Source organism: Haemaphysalis longicornis, unplaced genomic scaffold (genome assembly GCF_048455015.1).
Source record: "Haemaphysalis longicornis isolate Haplotype H1 unplaced genomic scaffold, Haemaphysalis longicornis Haplotype H1 scaffold_1, whole genome shotgun sequence".
In the NCBI taxonomy this organism is placed as follows: Eukaryota; Metazoa; Arthropoda; class Arachnida; order Ixodida; family Ixodidae; genus Haemaphysalis; species Haemaphysalis longicornis.
In genome coordinates, this window is record NW_027526203.1 from 92,760,000 (window position 1) to 92,781,448 (window position 21,449).

A 21,449-nucleotide genomic window follows, 5' to 3' on the forward strand; every position below is an offset into this window, starting at 1 on the left:
CTCGGGGCAAGCAACCGCACTGAAATGGTCCATGTGAAAAGCTTGGCATACTGCTGAAAAACAATGCGATGAAAACCATCACAACCATTGTCACTCGAGAATGTAAACACAAGCAGCGCGCCATCGCCTCCTGTACGATGATCGCGCTGCGCAGACGGCTTTAGAGCCTTATGATGCACTACATTCGTAACAGTTCCTACACAAACTTCGTGGACACATCGCACACGCCAGAAGACGCCAGTTTCTTTTTTTTGTTTTTTACGGGTCCTTTCTACCACTAGTAGGCGCTCGTGGTGCATCCGCCCCACTTTCGTTAATGCGTGAAACGTTTCGATGCAAATGCTTACACCCGCAGCAATATTTTTACTTTTTATGATTATCCTTATGACTACTTAATGCATATGCGGCTTCTGCGTATTTGTTTTTTGTTTTTTATTTTTGTGTGACGTCACCGGAAGTTTTTGCGGTACAGCGTTTTGGAGACGGAAACACGCCGACGCAGCAGCGACGCGCGCCGAGCGGCGCCCGCTCTGCGCGCCTCACGAGCGGGGCCGCCGACACCGCTCCCGGCGGCCAAAGCATCCTCTGTAACATTGGTATTATCTCTATGAACATTGGCGGCGAAAACAGCCGACAAAGACAAGCTGATCATGCCAGGGTGGCCGCGCACGCTATCTCGAACCCGATGTCGCATGGGCGCCACCGATAGACGTTGCCGGTGCAGCCCGCGGCACGCCGCTCGAGTAAAGTTTAGACAAGGCTGTTGCGGTCTGTACGTTGTGCCGACCTACCTGGAGTTCGAGTTCAGGAGACTGTTTCGCCTGTCGCGCCGTAGAGTGGCAGCCCTGGTCGCCGAATTTCAACGAAGGCCTGCGACCCAGACAACACCAAGACATCCTGAGGACATCCTCAGGATGACAATTCGAGTACATTATGACGTCCTGAGGACGACCTCAAGTGATCCTCAAAATATATAAAAAGGTCCAGGTGTCCGGCCTCAGGACATCCTCAGCACATCCTCAGGAGAGCATCTTTTTACCTTCCTAGTTCATTTTTAGGACATCGGTAGCAGTATGAATGAACACACAAATAGAGATAAAACAAAGTATCCTTGTTATGAAATTTATTTGCACTCATAGGAACCAGCCTTTTTCCTCTTCCTGCCATTGTGATGCTTCATTTGGAGGCATACCCTTCAGAAATAACTCAGCATGTATGTACCAACCCCCCTTTAATCTCACTCTGAAGCATAGTCTTCGGGAATGGATTCTGGAAAAAATTTGAAACGGCAGAAATGTCCAATGAGGTAAAACTGCAAAGGTCAACTTCAATGCATTTCTACCTGCTACAAAAAAGTAATTGTAAATGAGTAGTTGTAAAAAGTAATTGTAAAAAGTAAATGACGACCCTGTTCCTGAAAACATTATATAGTGACGAATCGGCAAAATGAAACATTAAGAAACAAACGCAGAAAAGTAGAAAACGTGGTCTGTTTGCAGTGAAATTCAGTGATCGAACAGAAGAGCATGTTTCCCGGCTAACTTTGCAGATATAGCATTTATTTGTAACCATCCACATCAAACTGCACCATGTACTTCAGCAGTTGTTTTTTGTGCAGGGTTTGTGAGCCTGCTGGCAATACTGACAGACAACAAACAATATAAATTTCAGGTATGCAGTTTTTGACTCGTAGAGCCATTTTTAAGTATGCCTGCATTTATTCAATCTCTCCATAAAATACTTATTCACAGACAGGACTGCATTTCTATTAAACAAGACAGACCTGGATGGCTGTACATCAGGGTGAAAATATTTGCCATATTATGATCCTCACACGATGTACATTAACAAAACATACCGCATAGTATATGAAGTGGTACAACTCTAAATAGTGTTTTATCCAGGTGCAATACGCGGCCCAAATATGCACCCGTGACAAACTGCCTGCAGATCCTGCCTTTCACAGATATCATAAATACCAAAGAATGGGCCAAAAAACAAATATTGGACCGGCTTGCACATACCCCTGGTTAGCTTTACAAAAACATGAAGTGGTGCTTTCAGTTGCTGAGGGTCGTTCTTTCTTTTTTGTTTTTTTAGGTGAGCTTAAGAGCATTGTAAAACCAGTAATTGACAAAGAAGTTAGTGCCTTCTGTGTGTCTATTTGCTTCTCCTTGTCTTAGTCCTTCTATTCTTTGCCATGTTCTACCAAACCAGCACTCCGTGTAATTCACGTTACCTTCATCTCGAGCACTTGCTGTTTTCGCCTCAAGTTTCTTCAACTTTTCGCCAGAGTGGCGCAGCCACGTCTTAATGACAGCCTCAACCTCGGCGTGTTTCGCATCGGCAAAATTTCGCTTTACAGCCTCTGAAAAATTGTTACCAAGGCAATAAGAAGATTTACTTCACTTGTATTGTGAAATGAAGCAGAGGACATTTACCAGGCTTCCAATAAAAGGCATTAAAATTGTCTGCATTTCAGCCAAAACTAGATACACACTATACGGGGTCACTATAAGGCAATGAAAATAAATCAATGTGGCTTACTGATTAAGCTTGCGACGTTTAGGACAGAAAACTTCTTCCCCTTCTATCCCAGCCAGCTGTACTGCACAGCAACTCTTTGGCTCATAATGGTCTCCAGGATTCGCCTGGTAGCTGGTGCTGCAGCTGAGCCGCCGAGACCGGCCAATTGGTGCACCTGAAAAAGAAATGCCACGTTATTTATTTCTTCCCCTAGCAGCAAGTGTAAAGTATGCATTACGAGAGATGTCTCAAGTCGTCCATTTGTGCCGAGCCCAGCATCAAACTTTTCGATGTTCTCAAGGTTCTTCTTCATCCCTCTCTCTGGCAGGGCTTTCATGGTCACTGTTTAGCTTGCGTATGATGGCATCCAACTGCCTGCTGTGTTGCTCACATCGCATTTCTATGGTATGTATCGCCCTCATCAGCTAAGTAAAGCTGTAGACTGGGCTACTTGGTAGTTCATAGTGATCAAATGTAGCGCAGCAGAAACACGCGGGACGGAAAGAATACACACAGCGCTCGTCTGTGTGTATTCTTTCCGTCCCGCGTTTCTTCTGCGCTACATTTGATCACTACTCATCAGCTGCTGAAACTGCAAAATGTTGCCAAATCACAAAAATAATTGGTTTTAGCCAATTCTGGGCTGAAAAAACTTGGTGTCAACTTATGCTGACACCTAGGTTTATCACAGAAATGACATCAAGGGCTATCAACTGAAACAGCTGAGAAAATGTCATATGTTGACAGAAGAGGCAGGCACCGGAAAACGTTCTTACCAGAAGGCTTAAAGCTTCTGGCTGGAGGTGGGTTGCCTGATGGAGTTGCCAGCCCACCAGACCTTGCCCTGTGTTCTAAAGGTTACAAAAAAATGTTAACTGAAAGATAAAGCAATATTTTCAAATTCTTACCAGGTGAATTGCTCCAATCTTGACGGTTCTCATGGGGAATGTATGCCGACTGAAATGTTGATGTTCGGTCTGCTCGTGCACTCTGAATTCCGGGCCCTGTTTTGAAAACAGAGTTAACTCAGGCCAAAATGTCTAAGAGAATGTCTGAAAACTCAAACTCACATTCTTCTCGGTTTTCATGCAAAAGCTGTACAGGTCTTTGCAAACAGCTGCTGCAACTTTCTGCGTACCCTGTGAAAAAATAAAAGAATGCCACTCCTTCCCACAATTCCTTTTTTTATATTAGCTTACATGAGTTGCAGGAGTCTGGGCGAGGACTGTCACGTAACTGTGCACCCCGCATCCCGTCCCGTCGTTGGCTGCAGAAAGTGGTGCCTCGCCCTGGGAACGAAAAGCGAAATGTTGACTCCACACTCTTCAAGTTATCAGCCAAAGTAATCAAGACACTTACAAGTGCCAGTTGTACATAACGTGGAGCTGTTGATATGTGGGGAATAGGGTACGTCCTCATCATTCCCATCTGCAATAAAAGCAAATTCTTGTGCACACGCTTGGGTATATAAACAAGTATGGGCCCACTAGCCCAGAAGTGTGCCCTAAAGAAACCAAGGAGACAAAACTCAACTTTGTATTATATGAAAAATTGGGCAGCTCATAGCTTATTAAAATTTTGCTCAACAATGAGCAAGCATTGCCGCCATTGTTGTATTAGTGTTTGTGTGGCAGGATTTTATACTACCTCCCACACAGTGATGTACCAATTGTGGCCAGTCAGTGCATTTGGTGCTCCTAGTGTATACCTTCAAATTATGTTACCTTCTTGCATGTCTTGTACTGTACCTTATCCCAGGCGGCACAGAAAGTGTGTCCCAAGACCGGCCCGTCTATGGCCGCTTTCTGGCATGTCCGGCCAGCATCGAGGTTCTGGCAGCCACTGATCATACGATGAGCGGCCAACACTCGGCAACCAGCGCTTTGGTATTTCTCCGGCCGCCTGTGTTCAGACGCACAACGGCAGCTACCCTGCTGTTCACTTTCGCTTTCGCTGCAGTTCACTTTCGGCTGCCGATGTTGAGAAAGAGATCGGCCGAAGTACGTCTTTAGGGCAACCGTTTTTCCTTCGGGAAGCGGTGTTCAGCCGAAGCACGGCAAGCGACCAGCCACAGAATATCCGTATTTTTGTGGCAGTTGGTGTTCGAAAGGAGACCGGAAAGGACCGCGGCTACCTCGCATTCGCTTTTTCAACGGTGAACCGCGCGTCCGGTGGCAGAATATTCGTTTTCTTCGGGCAACCGGTGTTATACAGGAGACCGGCCGACGCACGGCCCCAGAATGCACATTTTTCATTCGGTTAGCGGTCCTCGGCCGAATTACGGCAAGCGAACGGACGCAGAATTTTTGGCAACCGGTGTTCAAGAGGAGACCAGCCTACGTAAGGTCTCAGGTTATACGTCATTCTTTCGTTAAGTGGCGTACAACCGAACAACGGCACGGGTCTGGGCGCCGAGAATTCATGCACAGACGTGTTTGGAAGGAGACCCGCCGGTGTAGGACCAGTTTTTCCTTGGGTGAAGAAAGAGCCGTTAGGGAGCCGAATTACGCAGGCGCGTTTTTTATCCGCTCGGTGTTCCTACGTCTTAAATGAACGAACTTCGTTTGTCAAACAGTAATGAGTGTTCTATGTGAGCGAACAAGGTTCAAGGACCCGGGAACGTTTTAGGCCATCGGAATGCCATTTATTGCCACAAGAAGACTGTGCCACACCGACGGGTGAGCTAAGCCTCGCCAGTCATAGCCGCTACCACGCATCGCCCGCCGGCTTCCTCGACGCATTGGCTCGAGGCTATTCGCCCCCTCAAGAAATGGAGACCATTGGAGACATCGACACGGCAGAGATGTTCGACGCGAGGTGGCGGTGGTTCACCAAAACAAGTGGCTTTAAAGGGCGCCGAGCAAGCAGCCGCCACGCAGGAGCTCAACCCGCCGCGGTGGCTCAGTGGCTAAGGCGTTGCGCTGCTGAGCACGAGGTCGCGGGTTCGAATCCCGGCCGCGGCGGCCGCTTTTCTGATGGAGGCGAAAAGCAAAAACGCCCGTGTGTACGAGATTTCGGCGCACGATAAAGATCCCCAGGTGGTCAAAATTAATCCGGAGCCCTCCACTACGGCGCGCCTCATCGCCAGCGTTGCGTCGGCGCGTTAAACCCTACAATCAATCAATCAACGCAGGAGCTCAACCGGCGCCATGTCAAGTATCCCAACCTAAGAAAGGCAAGGACACGCAAAAGCGCAAGTTTGCGGCTGTTCTTCTTACAATAATACTGCTAAAAACAATGTTGCACTATTTTGTTGGTGATAAACGTAGAAGAGGCTAAGCTCGTGAAGAGGCTCAACTTCGATTGGTAGGCTCAACTTCGTGCCCTGCTTCATGGGATGTTATGACTGTCTATTTAGAAGCACGTGTTATTTTAAATTTGCCATAACAACAGAGGCTTGTGAATGACGAAGCCTGGATGTTGATTTAGTTGCGGGGTTTGAAGGTGAGCTTAGCTACACTTCGGAAATGACTCATTTGTTTAAACATAATCGCCAGCATCCTAGCAAACACTGATTTCGTGGGGTTTTTCTTGCTCAACGCATCTTGTTGAGTTCACGCACGATTTGGCTCTAGGAATATAGATAAGCTTAAAGTAGTTGGCTGTATTTTCATGTACTGCAAAAAAGCATTTGGAGGTGTTCCATATCAGCTTCTTGTTAGTACATTCCGGGCTATAAACTGAATGAATCGGTTATAGCATGAATAGCCGACTATATCTCTCTAAGACAGCAGTCGGTCTCTCTCAATGGTTGTTCGTCCGGATATGTTCCCGTGACTTCAGGAATTCCCCAAGGGTCAGTTGCGGGCCCTCTTTTGTTTCTATTATGTGTAAATGTTATTACTATTGGCCTGAAATCTTTGTTCAAAATGTTCGCGAATGACTGTAGTTTACAGGACTATAGCGAATGAACGTGCAGCATGATTCTAATTTAATAACATCCTGGTGTGCTGATTCAGAAAAGTCGTTGAATTTTGAAAAGTTTGTTAACGTTACCTTTACAGGAAAAGCTTCATTCCAATTTATTACGTATACCATAAATTACACTGCTAAGAACGGCCGGGGAATATAAATAACTAGGAGTTTATTTAATGAGAGGTTAGAGGTTAAATAGGCACGTTCACAACACAAAAGTTACGGCTGCACGTGTGTTTGGCTTTCTGAGATAAAATTTCAGCGAACCTCCATCTACCTTAAAAGAACAGCCGTATTTAACTCATGTGCGGTCAATGTTGGCGTACACATGTGTTTTCTGGGATCCCTACACCAAAAAGCTGGTTGATACGCTCGAAAACATGCAGAATAGGGCAGTGCGATTCTTATTAGCTAATTGGCACTGTCAACTTAGCATGAGGGAAAGTAAAATTAAACTTGAATGGTAAGACTGGAAATATCAGAGACGAAACCTGAGGTTGATATTTTTTCGTAATATCTATCATTAAAACTGGAATAGACGGGGAGAAGTATATCCAAGCGCCATTCTACATATCCCAAAGACCGCTAGCTTAAAGCAAATTATTAACTTTCCTTTAAAGGTGATGCCTTGCGCGATTCATTTGATCTTAGATCAATACGAGAGTGTAATTACCTTCCACGTATATTGTACAAACTGTTTATAATGACGATTTTCACCGCGCTTTGTGGAAATATTTTGTTATATGGTCACATATTTGATGCTTGGTGTTATGCATCTCCCTGCTGTAATGCCTGCAAAGACACGCAGGTACCAAATAAATAAATAAATAAATAAATAAATAAACAAACAAATAAATAAATAAATAAATAAATAAAAATTAACTTGCGGAGACGCAAGTTCGCCTCCGACGGGTTGAGAACCTTATGGATTCAAACTTGACCAATAAAATATTTATTGTTTTATTCGCTGCAGTATGCAAGGTTTGCTGTATGAATACTACCATTGCAATGTTATTGGTTTTAAACAAATTACGAAACTCTAGTCTTACGCCTTTCCTTGCGTGAACACAGAGAAATACAACTGCAGCCACTTCAAGCAAGGCGTCATTCGCAACGCGTCTGGAATTTTTTTACCGTAGTACGACATTAGAGGAAAATTAAGTTCTTTTGGGCTACTAAGTGGTGTGCACGTAACTCATAAAAACAACATAAAAAATAGATTGAAAATGAAAGCACTTGTTCGATCTCTCCTAGGATCAGCCCTGTGAAAGATAATCAGAAAAGTTGATCGAGTAGAAAATTTCTCTGCGAGAAAAATGGGCAAATACTGGACATACTTTTTTGTGTGAAGGAAATTATATTGAATGCTCCTAAGTTTTTGTGGAGTACCAAAACGCTTCGTAAAGGCATTCGCGCTTGTTTTTATATACAACAAAACTGGTCAAGCAACTGTTGTAAAAATAGTTGATTTAGTCAGAGCATGAAAGTGCTCAGGAAGATTGTCCTAAATGAATTTGGCTAAAAGCGGCACTTTCATCTTTGTGAAATTTAACAGCCTTCCGCCTCCGCCCCCCCCCCCCTCCTTCCCCGTTTATTGCAGGTAAGCCGCCCCACAGAAGAAGAAGGACATGGACACTACATCTATTCCACCTGAATCTATTCCAAAGAACTGAATATTTTCTGTATTCGACAGTAAAAGGGGCACATCAATTTGTGAGCACTGTTTAATAAATTAATTTTGGTGTCAACTGACGCTGATAATTAAGCAAGGCTGCGCTGAAGGCTGGACGGCTGGTGGTTGCGCGCGGGCTCACTTTGATGTGGCTGCATTGGACCCAACATGCTGGGTTTGTGCTGCTCCACAGCGTGACTGAGTCATCTGCTTGCGCGACATGCAGTGACCGGCCTAGTACAGTTAACGTACTGTGGCTGAAGTTGAATGCCCGTAACACGGCCGTATTTCCGGCAGCTTTAGTTCGGCTGGAGTCCGACGACCGCATCTCGGCTGTCCTCCGGTGGCCGTACTTCGGCCGTGCACGGGTGGCTGGAATCTGGCCGTATGAACGTAAGCCGGTCGACTGGCCGACGGACAAGTGCCGTTGGACAGCCATGGGAGTACGGCCGTATACGGCCAAAAGGCCCACATTTAGACACGGGCCGAACATGGCTGCCGGAAAAAGGCCGGACAGAAAATCACCGGCCAAAGTACGCCGGCTTGATTTAGGCCGCACAGTCCTGTGCTGCCTGGGATTACTGCAAAACAAAGCTGTTTTGAATTTTAAGCACGACAGGTTAAATATGCAAGCCCATCCAACTTGTGCGTATTTTTTTGCTGTCAACAGCCTATCGCGCAAATTAGCATTATTAGGTCACAAGTCAAGTGTGGGAAAGTAGCAGCCAATCTTTTGAAAGGACCAAAGTTGGGTGTTGTCATCTTCATCTCTTTAAAGGTTTAAGTATACTATAATATAGCCTTACACCAATCCGGTCCAATAAAAGAAAAACATTTGCCTATGCCTGAGAGAGACAGAGAGAGAGAATGCTCTTTAATGTGAACTGGTGAGGTCAGCCCTGCTAGGGACGAGGCTTGCTACACCAGATACACCAGATGGGGGTGATTACGTTGATGAGTGGTGGATATCAGACATTAGGGCTACAGCAGGAAGACAAATATGAAACGTTAACAAAAAAAATGACAAGAAAAGCAAGAGAATGCTGCCAGCAGAGTCTGGACAAAAAAATACAATTGAAAAAGAAATCGTTAATGAAAACGCTGAAACAAAATGAAAAGTAAACGACGGGAAAAAATGAGCAACAACACCAACCTAGAAAAATAAATAGATGAACGCCACAGTGCGAAAGAGTAGATGTGACACACTTGCTCTGTCTGTGATCTAGAGAGATTTGTCCAGTTCAGTCTCTCGCAGAAACTGGAGCAGAACTTTTGTACCTAAGGTATACTGTCTGTAAGATTTTGTTAAACCCTTCCTCAATGCGCAAATTACCAGGGTAACCCAGGTGATTCCCTGCAGATGCTGACTCGCTGGTTGGTCTGCGTTCGTTCGTGTGCCCTGCAATGCAAAACAAAAACTTGTTTCAATCCTCAAGCCGCACTACACATAATATAAAGGCTACAAAGGAGGATTCTCACCATGCAACACACACAAAATGTGCTGTAAAGCACAAAAATAGTCTCTGGCGAACATATGCTAACATTAAAATGATCTGAAAAATGTGTTGCAAGTGACTTTCCTTCTCTTCTGAAGCGCTACAGAAGATAGAGAGTCAGTTGTCCCTGAAAAAAATTACTTAGGATTAAACTGAAATATGTACAGCTGCTTGTGCATGCACCATCTAAAGCAAGGAAGATGCAATTCCCTTTATATCAGGTTTCAGCAGGCTTTCCTGTGGTAGAAACATTAAAAAACTGGTAGAATTGCAAGCACATGGTGTTTACCTATAGCAGCGCTGCTAGCTGCTCCTCGAAATTGGGTTTTAGTCAACTTCCGCCCCGTCTGATCTCTTATTCCTATTTAACAGAAACAGAAAAGCAAACTTTAGTTGGCAACACAGCACAGTGACTACTGTGTGGCTAGGGCATTCATAGCATTCTCAAGTGAGGTAGTTTGCCCGTTTCATAAATCCGTATCCGTATCTACTGCATGATGCATGTTCGCATGATGCAAACATGTACACAAATTATTAGCAGGAACGAGTCACAAAACATTTGGAGGTACTTCAAGCTGTGGCAATAGCTTCACATCCTGCTTTGGCGAAGTTCACTATGTAGACAGGACATCGCTATGAACGACACGTTAAAATATGAAAGCTGAATTTATTATTTCTGATTTGTGTTACCTGCATGTCTGAACTGTGTGTTGCTCTTGGGGCCAAGGTACAGCCTCCCAAATTTTTAATAATATAGCGGGAGCGACGACCGATCGGCTTGTAAGCGCCTTATCACGGTGTTCACCGGCGAAACAGACGACAGTACGCGCACGCGCATAGAACTATCTGCTGCGTGGAGCGCCGTCTGCTCCGCTGTTCTCCTCAGGGCAACACACCCCCTGTGTTTCTTAATTTGCAAGGCCGTTTCGCTACCGCCGAAGGTAGCTAAGCAGCGTGGGGCACAGAATTTTATTTATATCAGATCGCGCAGCGGCCTGAGGCAATTCCGGCCAAAAAACCCTATTATTCTCGCTGTGCGGGGCAAGTGAATCCGAAAGAAAAATCAAACGCGCATTTGATATGCACTTGCGTTTGAAATAACCACGGTTTTTTGTGAACAAAGTCATTCAGATGCAGTGGCAGGTGATGTACCACTCTCAAGGAAACAGCGTAGCAGACGACACCCATGCAGCAGATAGCCCCATGCGCGTGCGCGTACTCTCGCCTATTTCGCCGCTGGACACGGAGATAAGGCGCTGGCATGCCGATCAGTCGTCGCTCCGGCTATATCATTAAAATTTTGGGAGGCTGTACTTGGTTACGGGAATTGTAATGTGTGTGTGTGCCGGCCTACATTTTTCGTTGCTTTTACACTTGCGCATTTGCTTTTTCTCGTCACCCTTTATGTAACTGTGATTTGCTTCATCTAAAAGTCCTGTTTAATTCACGCTTTCGTCAGTTCTTGATTGCTTATAGTTTGTGAGAATGCGACATCAGCGCGTTCTCTCGCGTTCTGCTTCGCCGCGTTGCTTGCTTAAGAAACGCGGCGAAGCCGAACGCGAGGGAATGCGGGAAACTTGCTTGCAAGACGTCGGCGAGGGAGACCCTCCTCGCCGAAGGAGTGTACTATGGCCGGCGAGAGTGCGGACTTCGGGCTTTGCTCAATAAACACTTTCTTTCTCTCTCTCGGAGGGGAAAGATAGAGAAAGAGGACGCGCCTGGCGATTTCCGCGTCCTTCGCATGATCGGGCAAGAAGCGCGACAATGGCGCCAGCGAGGCAAACGCGAGCGCGCCGCTGAGACGTCCAGGATCTGACGGTTGTCGCGGTGATGCACATCGATTCCCTCAAATTGCCCGGCGAGGAATTTAATAGATCCTCGCTGTTAACCAGCTAGCCGTCATGCTCTTGCAATGTTTATTTTGCAGTAATAAATATCAAATGAGCGAAAACACTTGTCGCTTCCTTGGTTCAGTCGAGCCATGACCTGCCGCGGGTGGGAGATAGCTTGCTAGCTGGGCGAAATGAGATACCAATGTTCCTCGTCGCCGGTTTTGGTATTACATGGGAAAGTACCTGCCCTACATCCCACATTTAGCGCATCAATGTGGGGCTGGCTCTCGGAACATGAAGCATGTGAGAAAAGTTCTTTGCCCGAAGTTGACAAGCGCGCGTATGTTGTGCTAGCGTGAATCGAATCGCTAGCGGAGGCAGGCGTACTTTCTTGAGAGCGGAGTGTTGGTTGCTGATCGTTATTGAGCGTTAGATTGGGAAACTCGCAGCTACCGTGCTCGCGCACCGTGTGCCTTTGTCCCACCTTGCGTCTATGTCGCTTTTTCTGCAACGCGCGTAGATATTTTACGATTTAGCGAGGTTAAAAGAACAAAATGGCTTTCAGGTGCCGCACTACAGGAGCTGGCATACTCCGTGCAACTGAGCTGACCGAGAAAAGAAGCTGCGGGTAGGATTGCTATGCACAAGCGATAAAAGAATGTAGTGTTGAGAATTAGCAAGAGGATCGAGGCAGCTGCAATGGACGTTAAAAATGGTACAAGCCAATAGTACAAGCCGTCGTGCTAGTAATACGAGGTTGGAGACAGATGTGGACGTACTATTAAACATGGCCTGGGGTGGCTGTGGCAGCGGCAAATCTTCGTCCTCAGCGCTAGTAATCCTCCTGGGCTGTCTCTTGCGCTTGCCGCGCCCCAAATCTTCGTCACACTGGAGGTGAGACGTCTCCCCTGCCTTTCCTAAGGCATCGTGTGCTTTTTTGTAGTTCTGTGAAAATATTTTTGTAATTGATTCTTCAGAGGTGGCACACACTCACAAGATATTAGGCATGTATAGAAAAGCCAAAGAAATGAAATTGAATGGGAAAGTATAAAACAGTTGTAGCTAAAATACAACCATGCCAAATTATGGGACACGCAAAAATGTTCCCGGAAAAAATGGTCCCATGCTAGGGTTGACGTGTTTCCTTTCAAGTTAGTAAGATCTCCACTTTTTTGTGCTTTTAATTTCCTCCCTTTGAGTTTTAGCTAACAGTTGAGAAACAGATGGGATGCATTAATATTCATATAAGGGCCAGAAATGAACGCTTCTGGAGGCTAAAATCTAACAAAGAAAATTAGGTACACAGACTGATGAATGGTAGGGCTGAGCATCGATTAAAAATTTTAATTTAGTGAATTTGCAGGCAATAATTGATTAAATGATTCGTTTATCAGTTGGTTTGGGTTACAGAAAGAATAAAAAATATTACCAGATTTCGTGTTCCAAGCATCATTTCTTGCTATGAGGTAATCAACACAGAAGCGTTGAAACCGTATACATTCCCGCATTTTAAAGTGACTGAGTCGATGTGGGCTAAACAAACCTTCACGTGGTACAGATGCGGCACGAACGCCCCTTGAACTGTCGCTATTTCTCGAAGGAGTGAGGCCGCCGCCTCTCGTCTTCGACTATATGCGGTTGCAATTAACCATGGTATTATAAAAATGGTTTGTTGCTATGTGAGGCGATTCCCTCAAGCATGCTTATGCAACGTTTTGGGGAGCTTAATATCTGGTCTACTCGCCTCGTGTGAGTTCAACCGATTAGCAGGTTAAAGAATTTATTTGCGAACAATGCATTAATCGATCAATCGCCTACCCCTAAAGCAAGGTTGCATGGATAGTAAGCCTGAACAACAAACAACCGAGACTCGAGCTACCAGAGTTTGAAAAATATATAAAATAAAGAGACAACACAAACTTGGTTGTAGGTTAGTTGTTCATGCCATGTTTCCTGCTTAAAACACAATCCTTTTGGAACAGTGAAGAGGTGTACCCCTGTCCTTTCCCCAAAAGCGTTTTGTGCTACCAATTTTTCCGGGACAATTTTTACCTACACCCCAAATTATGCATAGGGATAGCTAAGGGTAAAGCTTTGTAGTGACTAGTTAAATGAAACAATAAAAGAGGACCATTTGTTCTGCTGCAATTAATAAAACATGTACGACTCAGAAGAGCAAGAGCCTTTAGCAACTACCTTGAACAGCACATTGCTTTTGCAGGGCATCAGCAAAACTTATATCATAGTAAATTCACCATCAAAAGATGTCTGCCATTTTAAATAAAAAGGGTAAAAAGCAAGCACGGTATTACCATACGTCTGTAGTATGCAGCAGCGCACCCTGCTCCAGTCAGGCCCCGGTGTGGCCCCTCCTTTCAGAAGACTTCTAACGTCTTTCATCCGGGGTGGCCACAAGCAGCCGTCTTCCGTAATCCACTTCTTATGCACGATTGCAATGTCATTGTTTTCCTCGGGAAATTTCACGAGGACATAGACACCCCCTTAGTTAAGGGAAAAACAAGTAGGTTTATTAATTACAAAGGACAATATGACTGGCAGTGACAAAGAAACACAGTTGAAAACAAGTAGCTATCTTGTATGTAAAAGAGGAAAAACAACAGTTTCGCGCTTAAAAACAAGCTTCACACATTTCTGCTCAACACTTTCCAGTGGCCAAAATCTCAAGTTGGACAGTTGTGAAACATGAATCCCAAGCATTGATGATGGACAAGGGGAGGAATATAGGCCTTTACGCTGTAGGAACTTCCTCCCTATGATACAAGGTGCCTTTGATGGCAGATGTGCAATGTTCTCAATGACTACTACGGACCCATCAGCTAGCACGCAACAGCTGTTCTTCTTTCCAGCACCAAAACAACATTGCCTGGTAGCTTAACTTTCTGAAACCACTGCCCTTGACAAGGCCCTATAAGTGGCCCACAGTTATGTGGTCCACTAAAAAGTGGCCTGTTGTCTACTTTTACAGCCTTCTCGAACAATGGTGCTTGTTCTGCCAGTCAGTTGCAGAGCTGTTCAAGTGGGAACTCTGGTTTTCGGACCATCTTCTTCAGTGTACTCATGTAGTTTTCGAATGGAAAAGCACTCCATGAATCTAATGGCCCAAGGTTCTCAACGTCGGCTGCAAGATGACTGAGGCCATGCAAATTATGCGACACACGATACTGGCCATAGATAGCAGCAAAGCGTAGTACAAAAATGTCAAGAAGCTGTCCAGCATACTGAACTTGGTGTGACACTAGGCATCGAAAGCAAGGTGATTGCCACATGCAACATAAGAAAATGCTGAAACATGTGATCAGGAAGAAGGGACGATAACAACTATGGTCCCCCATACAACAGGAAAAACCGAAATTCTCTGGCCTTCCACCTGTCTAGCTCTGCTAGGCTGCGTGGTTTTCTGTTGAACTCGAATAGGACGAACTGTGCAAGCGCAACATTGCGTTTGAAAGTGCTAAGCGCACTTTCATGCCAAGCCTCACTTTCTTTGGCCCATGAAACCACAGCACGATCAACTCGTGCACGACACCCAAGCAGACAAGGTGCATGTAATCCAGAGGCACATCTTTCACGAGATCTATAGGGAGCGCTGCTAAAATACTAGGCCCAGTGTGGTGCTGCCACTCTGTTTTGCGCCGAACGGAGCGGTCTGTCCTCAATGCACATTTTGTGCCAGGAAAGCAGACCCTTTTATTTCTGTAACGGCCTTTGATGGTGCACTTCGAGCAGCTGTAATAGCCTGTGTGATGCTTAATACATAGCACGAAAGCTTTCGCCGGCGCATCAGAAACTAGGGCATTCAGCCGTACAGGAATCCTCGCCGTTCCAACAACAATGCCAGAAGTACCAAGAGCATTCAGTTCTTCAAGAAACTTACGCATGAACTTGTTCGCATCAGTGGGCTTACTGTCGCTGAAAAATGCCCTAATAACAAATGGTGCAGCACCTTTCAAGTTCTTCACAAGACCAAGAATAAGCCAAAAATGTCCCTTCCAGCTCTTCGAGATGGGGAGGCCATTAACATTGACGTTGATGACAAGTTCTGTATGCAGCTCTTTGCAGCTCTGCAGCGCTTGCCGTAGACCTGCCTCCAAGCCAAAGTGATGGAACTTCCCTCCTGCCATGGTCAAAACATGCGTAGACTGTGGATTTTTCAGTAAAGTTCTGGCGGTGGATGGAAGCGATGCAAGGCATTTGTGCTTGCGGAGCACTCCGAGCAACGATGTGACTGCTTTGTGCGAGTACTTGGATTCCAATGCCCATAACTGCAGGATACGTCGGAAGTCGACAGCATCAACGTCGTGCTGTGCTTCATCATTTGTAACATCAGCCGATGCGCACATCTGTTCTAAACGGCCATCCCCTCGACCATGACCAGGTTCGCGGTCACCTCGAGAACTCTGCACGCTTACGCAGGCGCTCTCTTCGTTGTCACTTCTTTGTGCACAGCGATCATCTCCATATGCGAAGCTTGGTGACGGAACAGGAGCGCTTACCTCCACGGTTATTGTCGTGCGCCGCACAGAATTTTCACACACACGCTGTCTTTTTGCACTGCCAACACATCCGCTTCTAAGGGTGCAGCGAGCTCTAGACATGGCTGAAGGCGCCGTTTCCTTACGCGGCGAAATTGGCGCTCACCGATTTCAGGCATGTTTACAAAAAGTAGTAAATGCGAAGCACTCACCATTTTGCGAAGTTGCCATGGCGCCAAAAACGAATTCCAGGCTCCAGCGCGCCAAAACGTAAACGGCGCGCAAGCGTAGAGACGTCGGATTGTCTTGGCTTAGAAACAACTTGTCTCCTTGGCGGTTACTATTTCACGGTTTCCAGCGATTCCCAGCACGGAATCGCTTCAAAAGTAAAATCTGCAAAACTGCTTTATTTTACCATTATACGCAACATAGAATACGAGAAAGTAAAAAAAAAAACTGCGACGGCGCAATCGCAAAACTATATAGCAAAACCGAAACTTAAACGGAAACCGGAACCCCAGGGTTTGTTTACATCCGGCATTGCAAATGGCGTCGACCCGCCGTCGGTAAGCGTCCTACAGTACAGTGCTCTTCGGTTCTCTGGCCAGCGGCTTTACCGTGCACATGTACGAATCAGCGAACAGCGTACAGTGCTCACGGATTGAAACGCGACACTCCGAGCCCGTGGCCTGGGATACATGCAGCGCCGCCCGTGTACACCCGTGTAAGCTAGGTGTTGCATTGTGGTATACCACGAGGATGAGAGCGTTTTAACCGTAGGCTTGGTGCTTCCGGTTGCCAATAAGCGGGGCTGTGGTTCCCCGTAGCGACAGCGGTGCGCTGCGAGCCTGGAGCGCAGGAGCGCGTTTGTGCGCCGGTGGTAGCCGCCCGGCAGTCCGCGCAGCCAATTTCGCGACATCGTCAGCTCGCGCGCTCTTCTTACGCGTGTCCTTCCGATGCGACACAGGTAATGTGCATGTAAGGCACGGTCACGCTTATCTGAATAAAACGAGCGTCTGCGCGAAGGAACAGCCAACTTTATTTCATGATATAAACTAAAAAAAGAGGAGAGCAGACGAAGTACTAACGTACCACACGCGAACGTGCCTGCAAAGACGTCTTTCCTTTTTTTTAGTTTACAACATGGAATAAAGTTTGCTGTTCTTTGGTACAGAAGTTTCTTTTATTCAGATGGGCTTGACTGTGCATTACATGAACATTACTGTCCCGCATTGGAAGGGCACGCGTAACAAGAACGCGTGCACACGAAGTTGCGAAATCGGCTGCCCGCACAGCCGTGCTACAACCGTCGGCGCACAAACGCGTTCCAGTGCTCCTAAGGTCCCTGAAATTACTAAGGTAGCGCCAACGGCTCCCTCCTTCTCCGCTGCCCTCCTCTTTTTTCTCTCCCCTCACCCGCGGCGCCGCGGTCCCTTTAACTCCGCGGCGGGGCCGCCATGTTTGTTGGCTTCCTCAGAGCAGACGCCCTCGCAACGCTTCGGGCCGCTCGCTGCAGTTTTTCGTGCTTGTTGCTCTTGTTTTCGCGCCGCAATCGCTCTTTGGTAGCATTAATAGTATTTCTAGAGCCCCGTTTTACCAACACGCATTAAGTGAGACTGTTTTGTTGTATATTTTTGTCTAGAAGGGGATATTTGAGGGGTGGATGCCGCGGGCGCATACGGACAGCGCGGTGTTTGTTTACGTGTGCGGCATGCTCAGGATAGTTCGTGAACGCGAAAGGATCGAACGTGGACGTTTCAAACTACTCTGTTACATAGTATTTCTAGAGCCCCATATTACCAACACGCCCTAAGTGAGGCTGTTTTGTTGTATATTTTTGTGTAGAAGGGGATATTTGCGGGATGGATTGCGCTGGCGCATACGGACAGCGCGTTGTTTGTTTACGTGTGCGGCATGCTCAGGATAGTTCGTGAACGCGAAAGGATCGAACGTGGACGTTTAAAATTGCTCTGTTACCGTAATTCCGTTCTTGCATTTGCGTGATTAAGTTGTGGTCGTGCAAGCGCTGCACACAGGGCTTGCGCATGGTTCGCGGTGACCTTGGTTCGCGGAAGTTCGAGCGCTGCGCTGGCTTTTTTGCGTTCGCGTTTTTTGCGTTAGTTGTAGATCATTAGGCAGCGCTCAGTATGCGCCCCGCATTAGCTACTGACATTCGTGCCACCTTTATTTCGTGCACTTTACGGTGCTTTGACGCTGTTGCAAAATATATGTCACCTTCACGTCGTTATAGGCTGCTGTCAGGGTCAAAGTTCTCGTGTCTCCTCGTTGGCCTCGCCCATGACGGCTGTACTTTTGGCAGTGCGTCCGTGGCATAGCAATGTTCGAGCGATTGGCGTTCACAATTACTTCGAGTAAGGCCCTGTCGGGCATATCTGGAAAAGGCTGGCACAAAGAACGCGTAGTTAAAGAATGCGCTCAGCTTACAATTAGCTGTAGCCCCCAATTCTATAATAACTACCGTATTCCAAGGCCAGAATCACGCTAACAAGCGCAATTGTGAATCCTTTTCATGCTGTACAGCTAACATTGATTCATGTGTGGGCTTTGATAAATTACAGCTTGCTACAGCCGAGCTGGCCGAGACTGCGCTGACCTTATTCGAGCAGCCGAAGGCACAACAACTCGGCATCGCGAAGCTACATAAAGTGAAGTGGACGCAACACTTGTTTGAAACGAGCAGCTGACTCTTTGGTTGTTATCGGTTGTTATACGCTCCATTCGATTCAGACGCGATTCCCTGCAACGCCTGCACCGTTGCACGGTGCGCTGCACCAAAGCGCTCGATTCGCCGCTGCAGGAATGGTGCCGTGCACCGCGTCGCTCGATTGCTTATGGTGCTGCAGCGGTGCCGCAGCGGTGCAGAGAACCGCTGCACCTGCTACGGAGGAGGTGCAGCGATTCGCTGCCGTGAGCGTTCGGGTGTTGCGGGTTGGCAGGCGGCTACCAGCAGTTGCGGCGACCGCGTGAAAATGTCCGTCGAGCTCGAAGATGCGTGGGACAAACTTTGCGTCGCCGCTGATGCGTACGACGCAATCCAGATGGCCGTAAACATCCAGTTGTAGAGGACGACAGGCGAGAATGATTAGCAGACGACTATGCCTGCACCTCGCTCGATTGTAAACACGCAGGGGAGCTACTGACGGTGCAACCGTGATGCACGGCACCGCGGAACCACGCTGCTGCACTGCGCACCACAGAACTTCCTCTGCAACGTTGCCGTGCACCCCTTCTGAATCGAATGGAGCTAAGGCCTGCTCCGAGGCAGCTGAGCCTAAAATGGCGAATTTAAATGGACAGTGGCGGCGAAGAGAAGAAAAAACAAACAACGCGGGGACGAGGTATTACGTCACTGGCCGTTGGCCAATGGCGCGCGGCGTTCGCCGGCGAAAAAGAAAATGGCAAAAAACGAAGGAGGAAAGGAGCGCGGGCGAGGGCGAAAGGCGGCGAGATCTAAAGATGGCGCTACCTTAGTAATTTCAGGGACCTTAAGCGCTCCAGGCTCGCAGCGCCCCGCTGTCGCTGCGGGGAACCACAGTCCCGCTCATTGGCAACCGGAAGCAGTAAGCCTACGGTCAACTCGCTCTCATCCTCGCGGTATACAACAATGCAACACCTAGCTTCAACGGGCGTCCACGGGCGGCACTGCATGTACCGGCGGCCACGCGCTCGCAGTGTCGCGTTTCAATCCGTGAGCACTGTTCATGTGTGGAAGTGACTAATAAGTGCGCAGAAACGTGTGTGGATTATTCCTCTTAGGCGGCTAGATGGATAGCGGGATTGTTTGCGCCTTTGAAAAGAATCTACCTTTGCGCGCCATGATACGAGTGTTGTGGCGTGAATGCAAACGTGTGTATTTCCTACTGTAATAATACTTTGCAGTAAGTCTGCCTGGTGTTATCGCGGTGTTCTGTCGCAACCCGCAGTGGTCCAGCAGTGTTTACTTCACTGTCCCAGGTTGGTAGCATGTTTTGAGGGTCGGGGCTAGTCTGTTCTCCGTCCAAGTCGGAACAACTGGTGCTCCCGCCGAAGAACGCGGGCAGAAAGAGAAAGTACGGCGAGGACAACGACCGCGCTAGCTCCAAGATCACCGTGCGCACGGAAGGAGGGCAAGTCATTTCGGAGGTCGACAAGGCGGAGGAGGTGGCCGTGGTCCTGGCCATCGCCGATCCCGGCTGCACGACGGTGCTGTGCGACTCCAGGACGGCGGTGCGGAACTTTGCCAAGAACAGTGTGTACAGTGACGCCGCGCGCATCTTGCGCAAGGCCAAAGCCAACGGCAGCAGTGGTGGAGTAGTGATGAAGTGGTTCCCCGCCCACATGGGTAAAACCGTGTCGGGCCAGGGAGGGAACAAGCACCACGACGCGACGGCCAACGCCGTCGCACGAGGACTTGTCAGCCGCGCGACGACGACTAGCCAGGCCGACTCCGGCGGCGTGGTCGCGGGCAACGATGACAACGGTACCAAGAACACCATGACTACTTACAACGATGTTGTGAAGTGGTACAGACTCAATAGAAGGACGATGCCGCCCCCTCACCTGAGGCTCACTCACAGTTGCAGACGGACTCCGTGATCACCCCGGTGCTTGCGAAACACATATGCCCAATGGTGTACGAAAGTGACGTGTGTAGACTGTGCGCGAAGGAGCGAGCCATGCTGGCTCAGATTCTGTGGGACTGTAGCGTTAACGCGAAAAAGGCAGCCAGGATGACGACAATCCCGCCGCAGCTAGAAGAAGCGACGTGGACCTACAACTACGACATTCAACCCCAGGCCGTCCAGCAGGTCTCGGCGGCCCTAGAGAGGCAGGGAACGAGCGACGCCTAGGATGAGGAGGGCGGTGTCTCTTCCACACCCGTTAGGTGGAACTCGAGAGCAAACCTGGGGGGTCAGCCAGGACAACGTCCAGGCGGCGTCGCGGCGAAGACAAGCCCTCCAAGCTGAGGGACGTCTAAACCGATCTGAGAGGCGATCTCAATAAAGTTGTTCTCCCTCACTCAAGTGATGTGCTTGTCGCGCCAGTGCAACATATTTTCTTTTGAGTGGGAGAGTCGTGTGGGAATTGAGGGCGGCGTCTTCCGTGGTAAATTGAACAAGTGACGACGCCCGTACGTGTCTCTGCTCTTACGCGTTTTGCGCAAATATTAACGGTTTTGTTCTGCAGTAGGCATCTTTGGCACACGGGTGCGCGCAAGCCTTATTTAGGTCCCTTTTCAGAGCAGTTTCGGGCAGTTCCTGGTTCCGAATCTGATCTTGCAATAGAAAGTTTACGAGATAAAAAATCGGCCACGTATCTGCTCCTTTCGTTGCAAATGTCGTCAAAAGACGATAGTCTTTGTAGACATTTGCCAAGGAAATGTCCCCTTTTGCTTTCCCGCTCACCTGTCATGCTGTTCCTGTACTGTCGCGCTCATCATAAGGTAAACACACCAAGGGTTTGCTCAAGGCGATTTGAATATACCGCGTTCCACTGCTACAGGCCGGGTTCCTGG

At 47.7% G+C, this 21,449-nt stretch overlaps 1 long non-coding RNA gene and 1 pseudogene across 1 annotated transcript; both read right to left on the minus strand.

The window, feature by feature from the left end:
- Nucleotides 1-1,237: 1,237 nt before the first annotated feature.
- LOC144141055 (uncharacterized) lies at nucleotides 1,238-15,802 on the minus strand (annotated as a pseudogene).
- Nucleotides 3,558-4,007, minus strand: LOC144164921 (uncharacterized). Its single transcript, XR_013321256.1, has 3 exons — nucleotides 3,886-4,007; nucleotides 3,726-3,815; nucleotides 3,558-3,665 (listed from the first exon to the last, which is right to left on the minus strand). It is a non-coding gene; the product is annotated as an uncharacterized LOC144164921 (long non-coding RNA).
- Nucleotides 15,803-21,449: the final 5,647 nt, after the last annotated feature.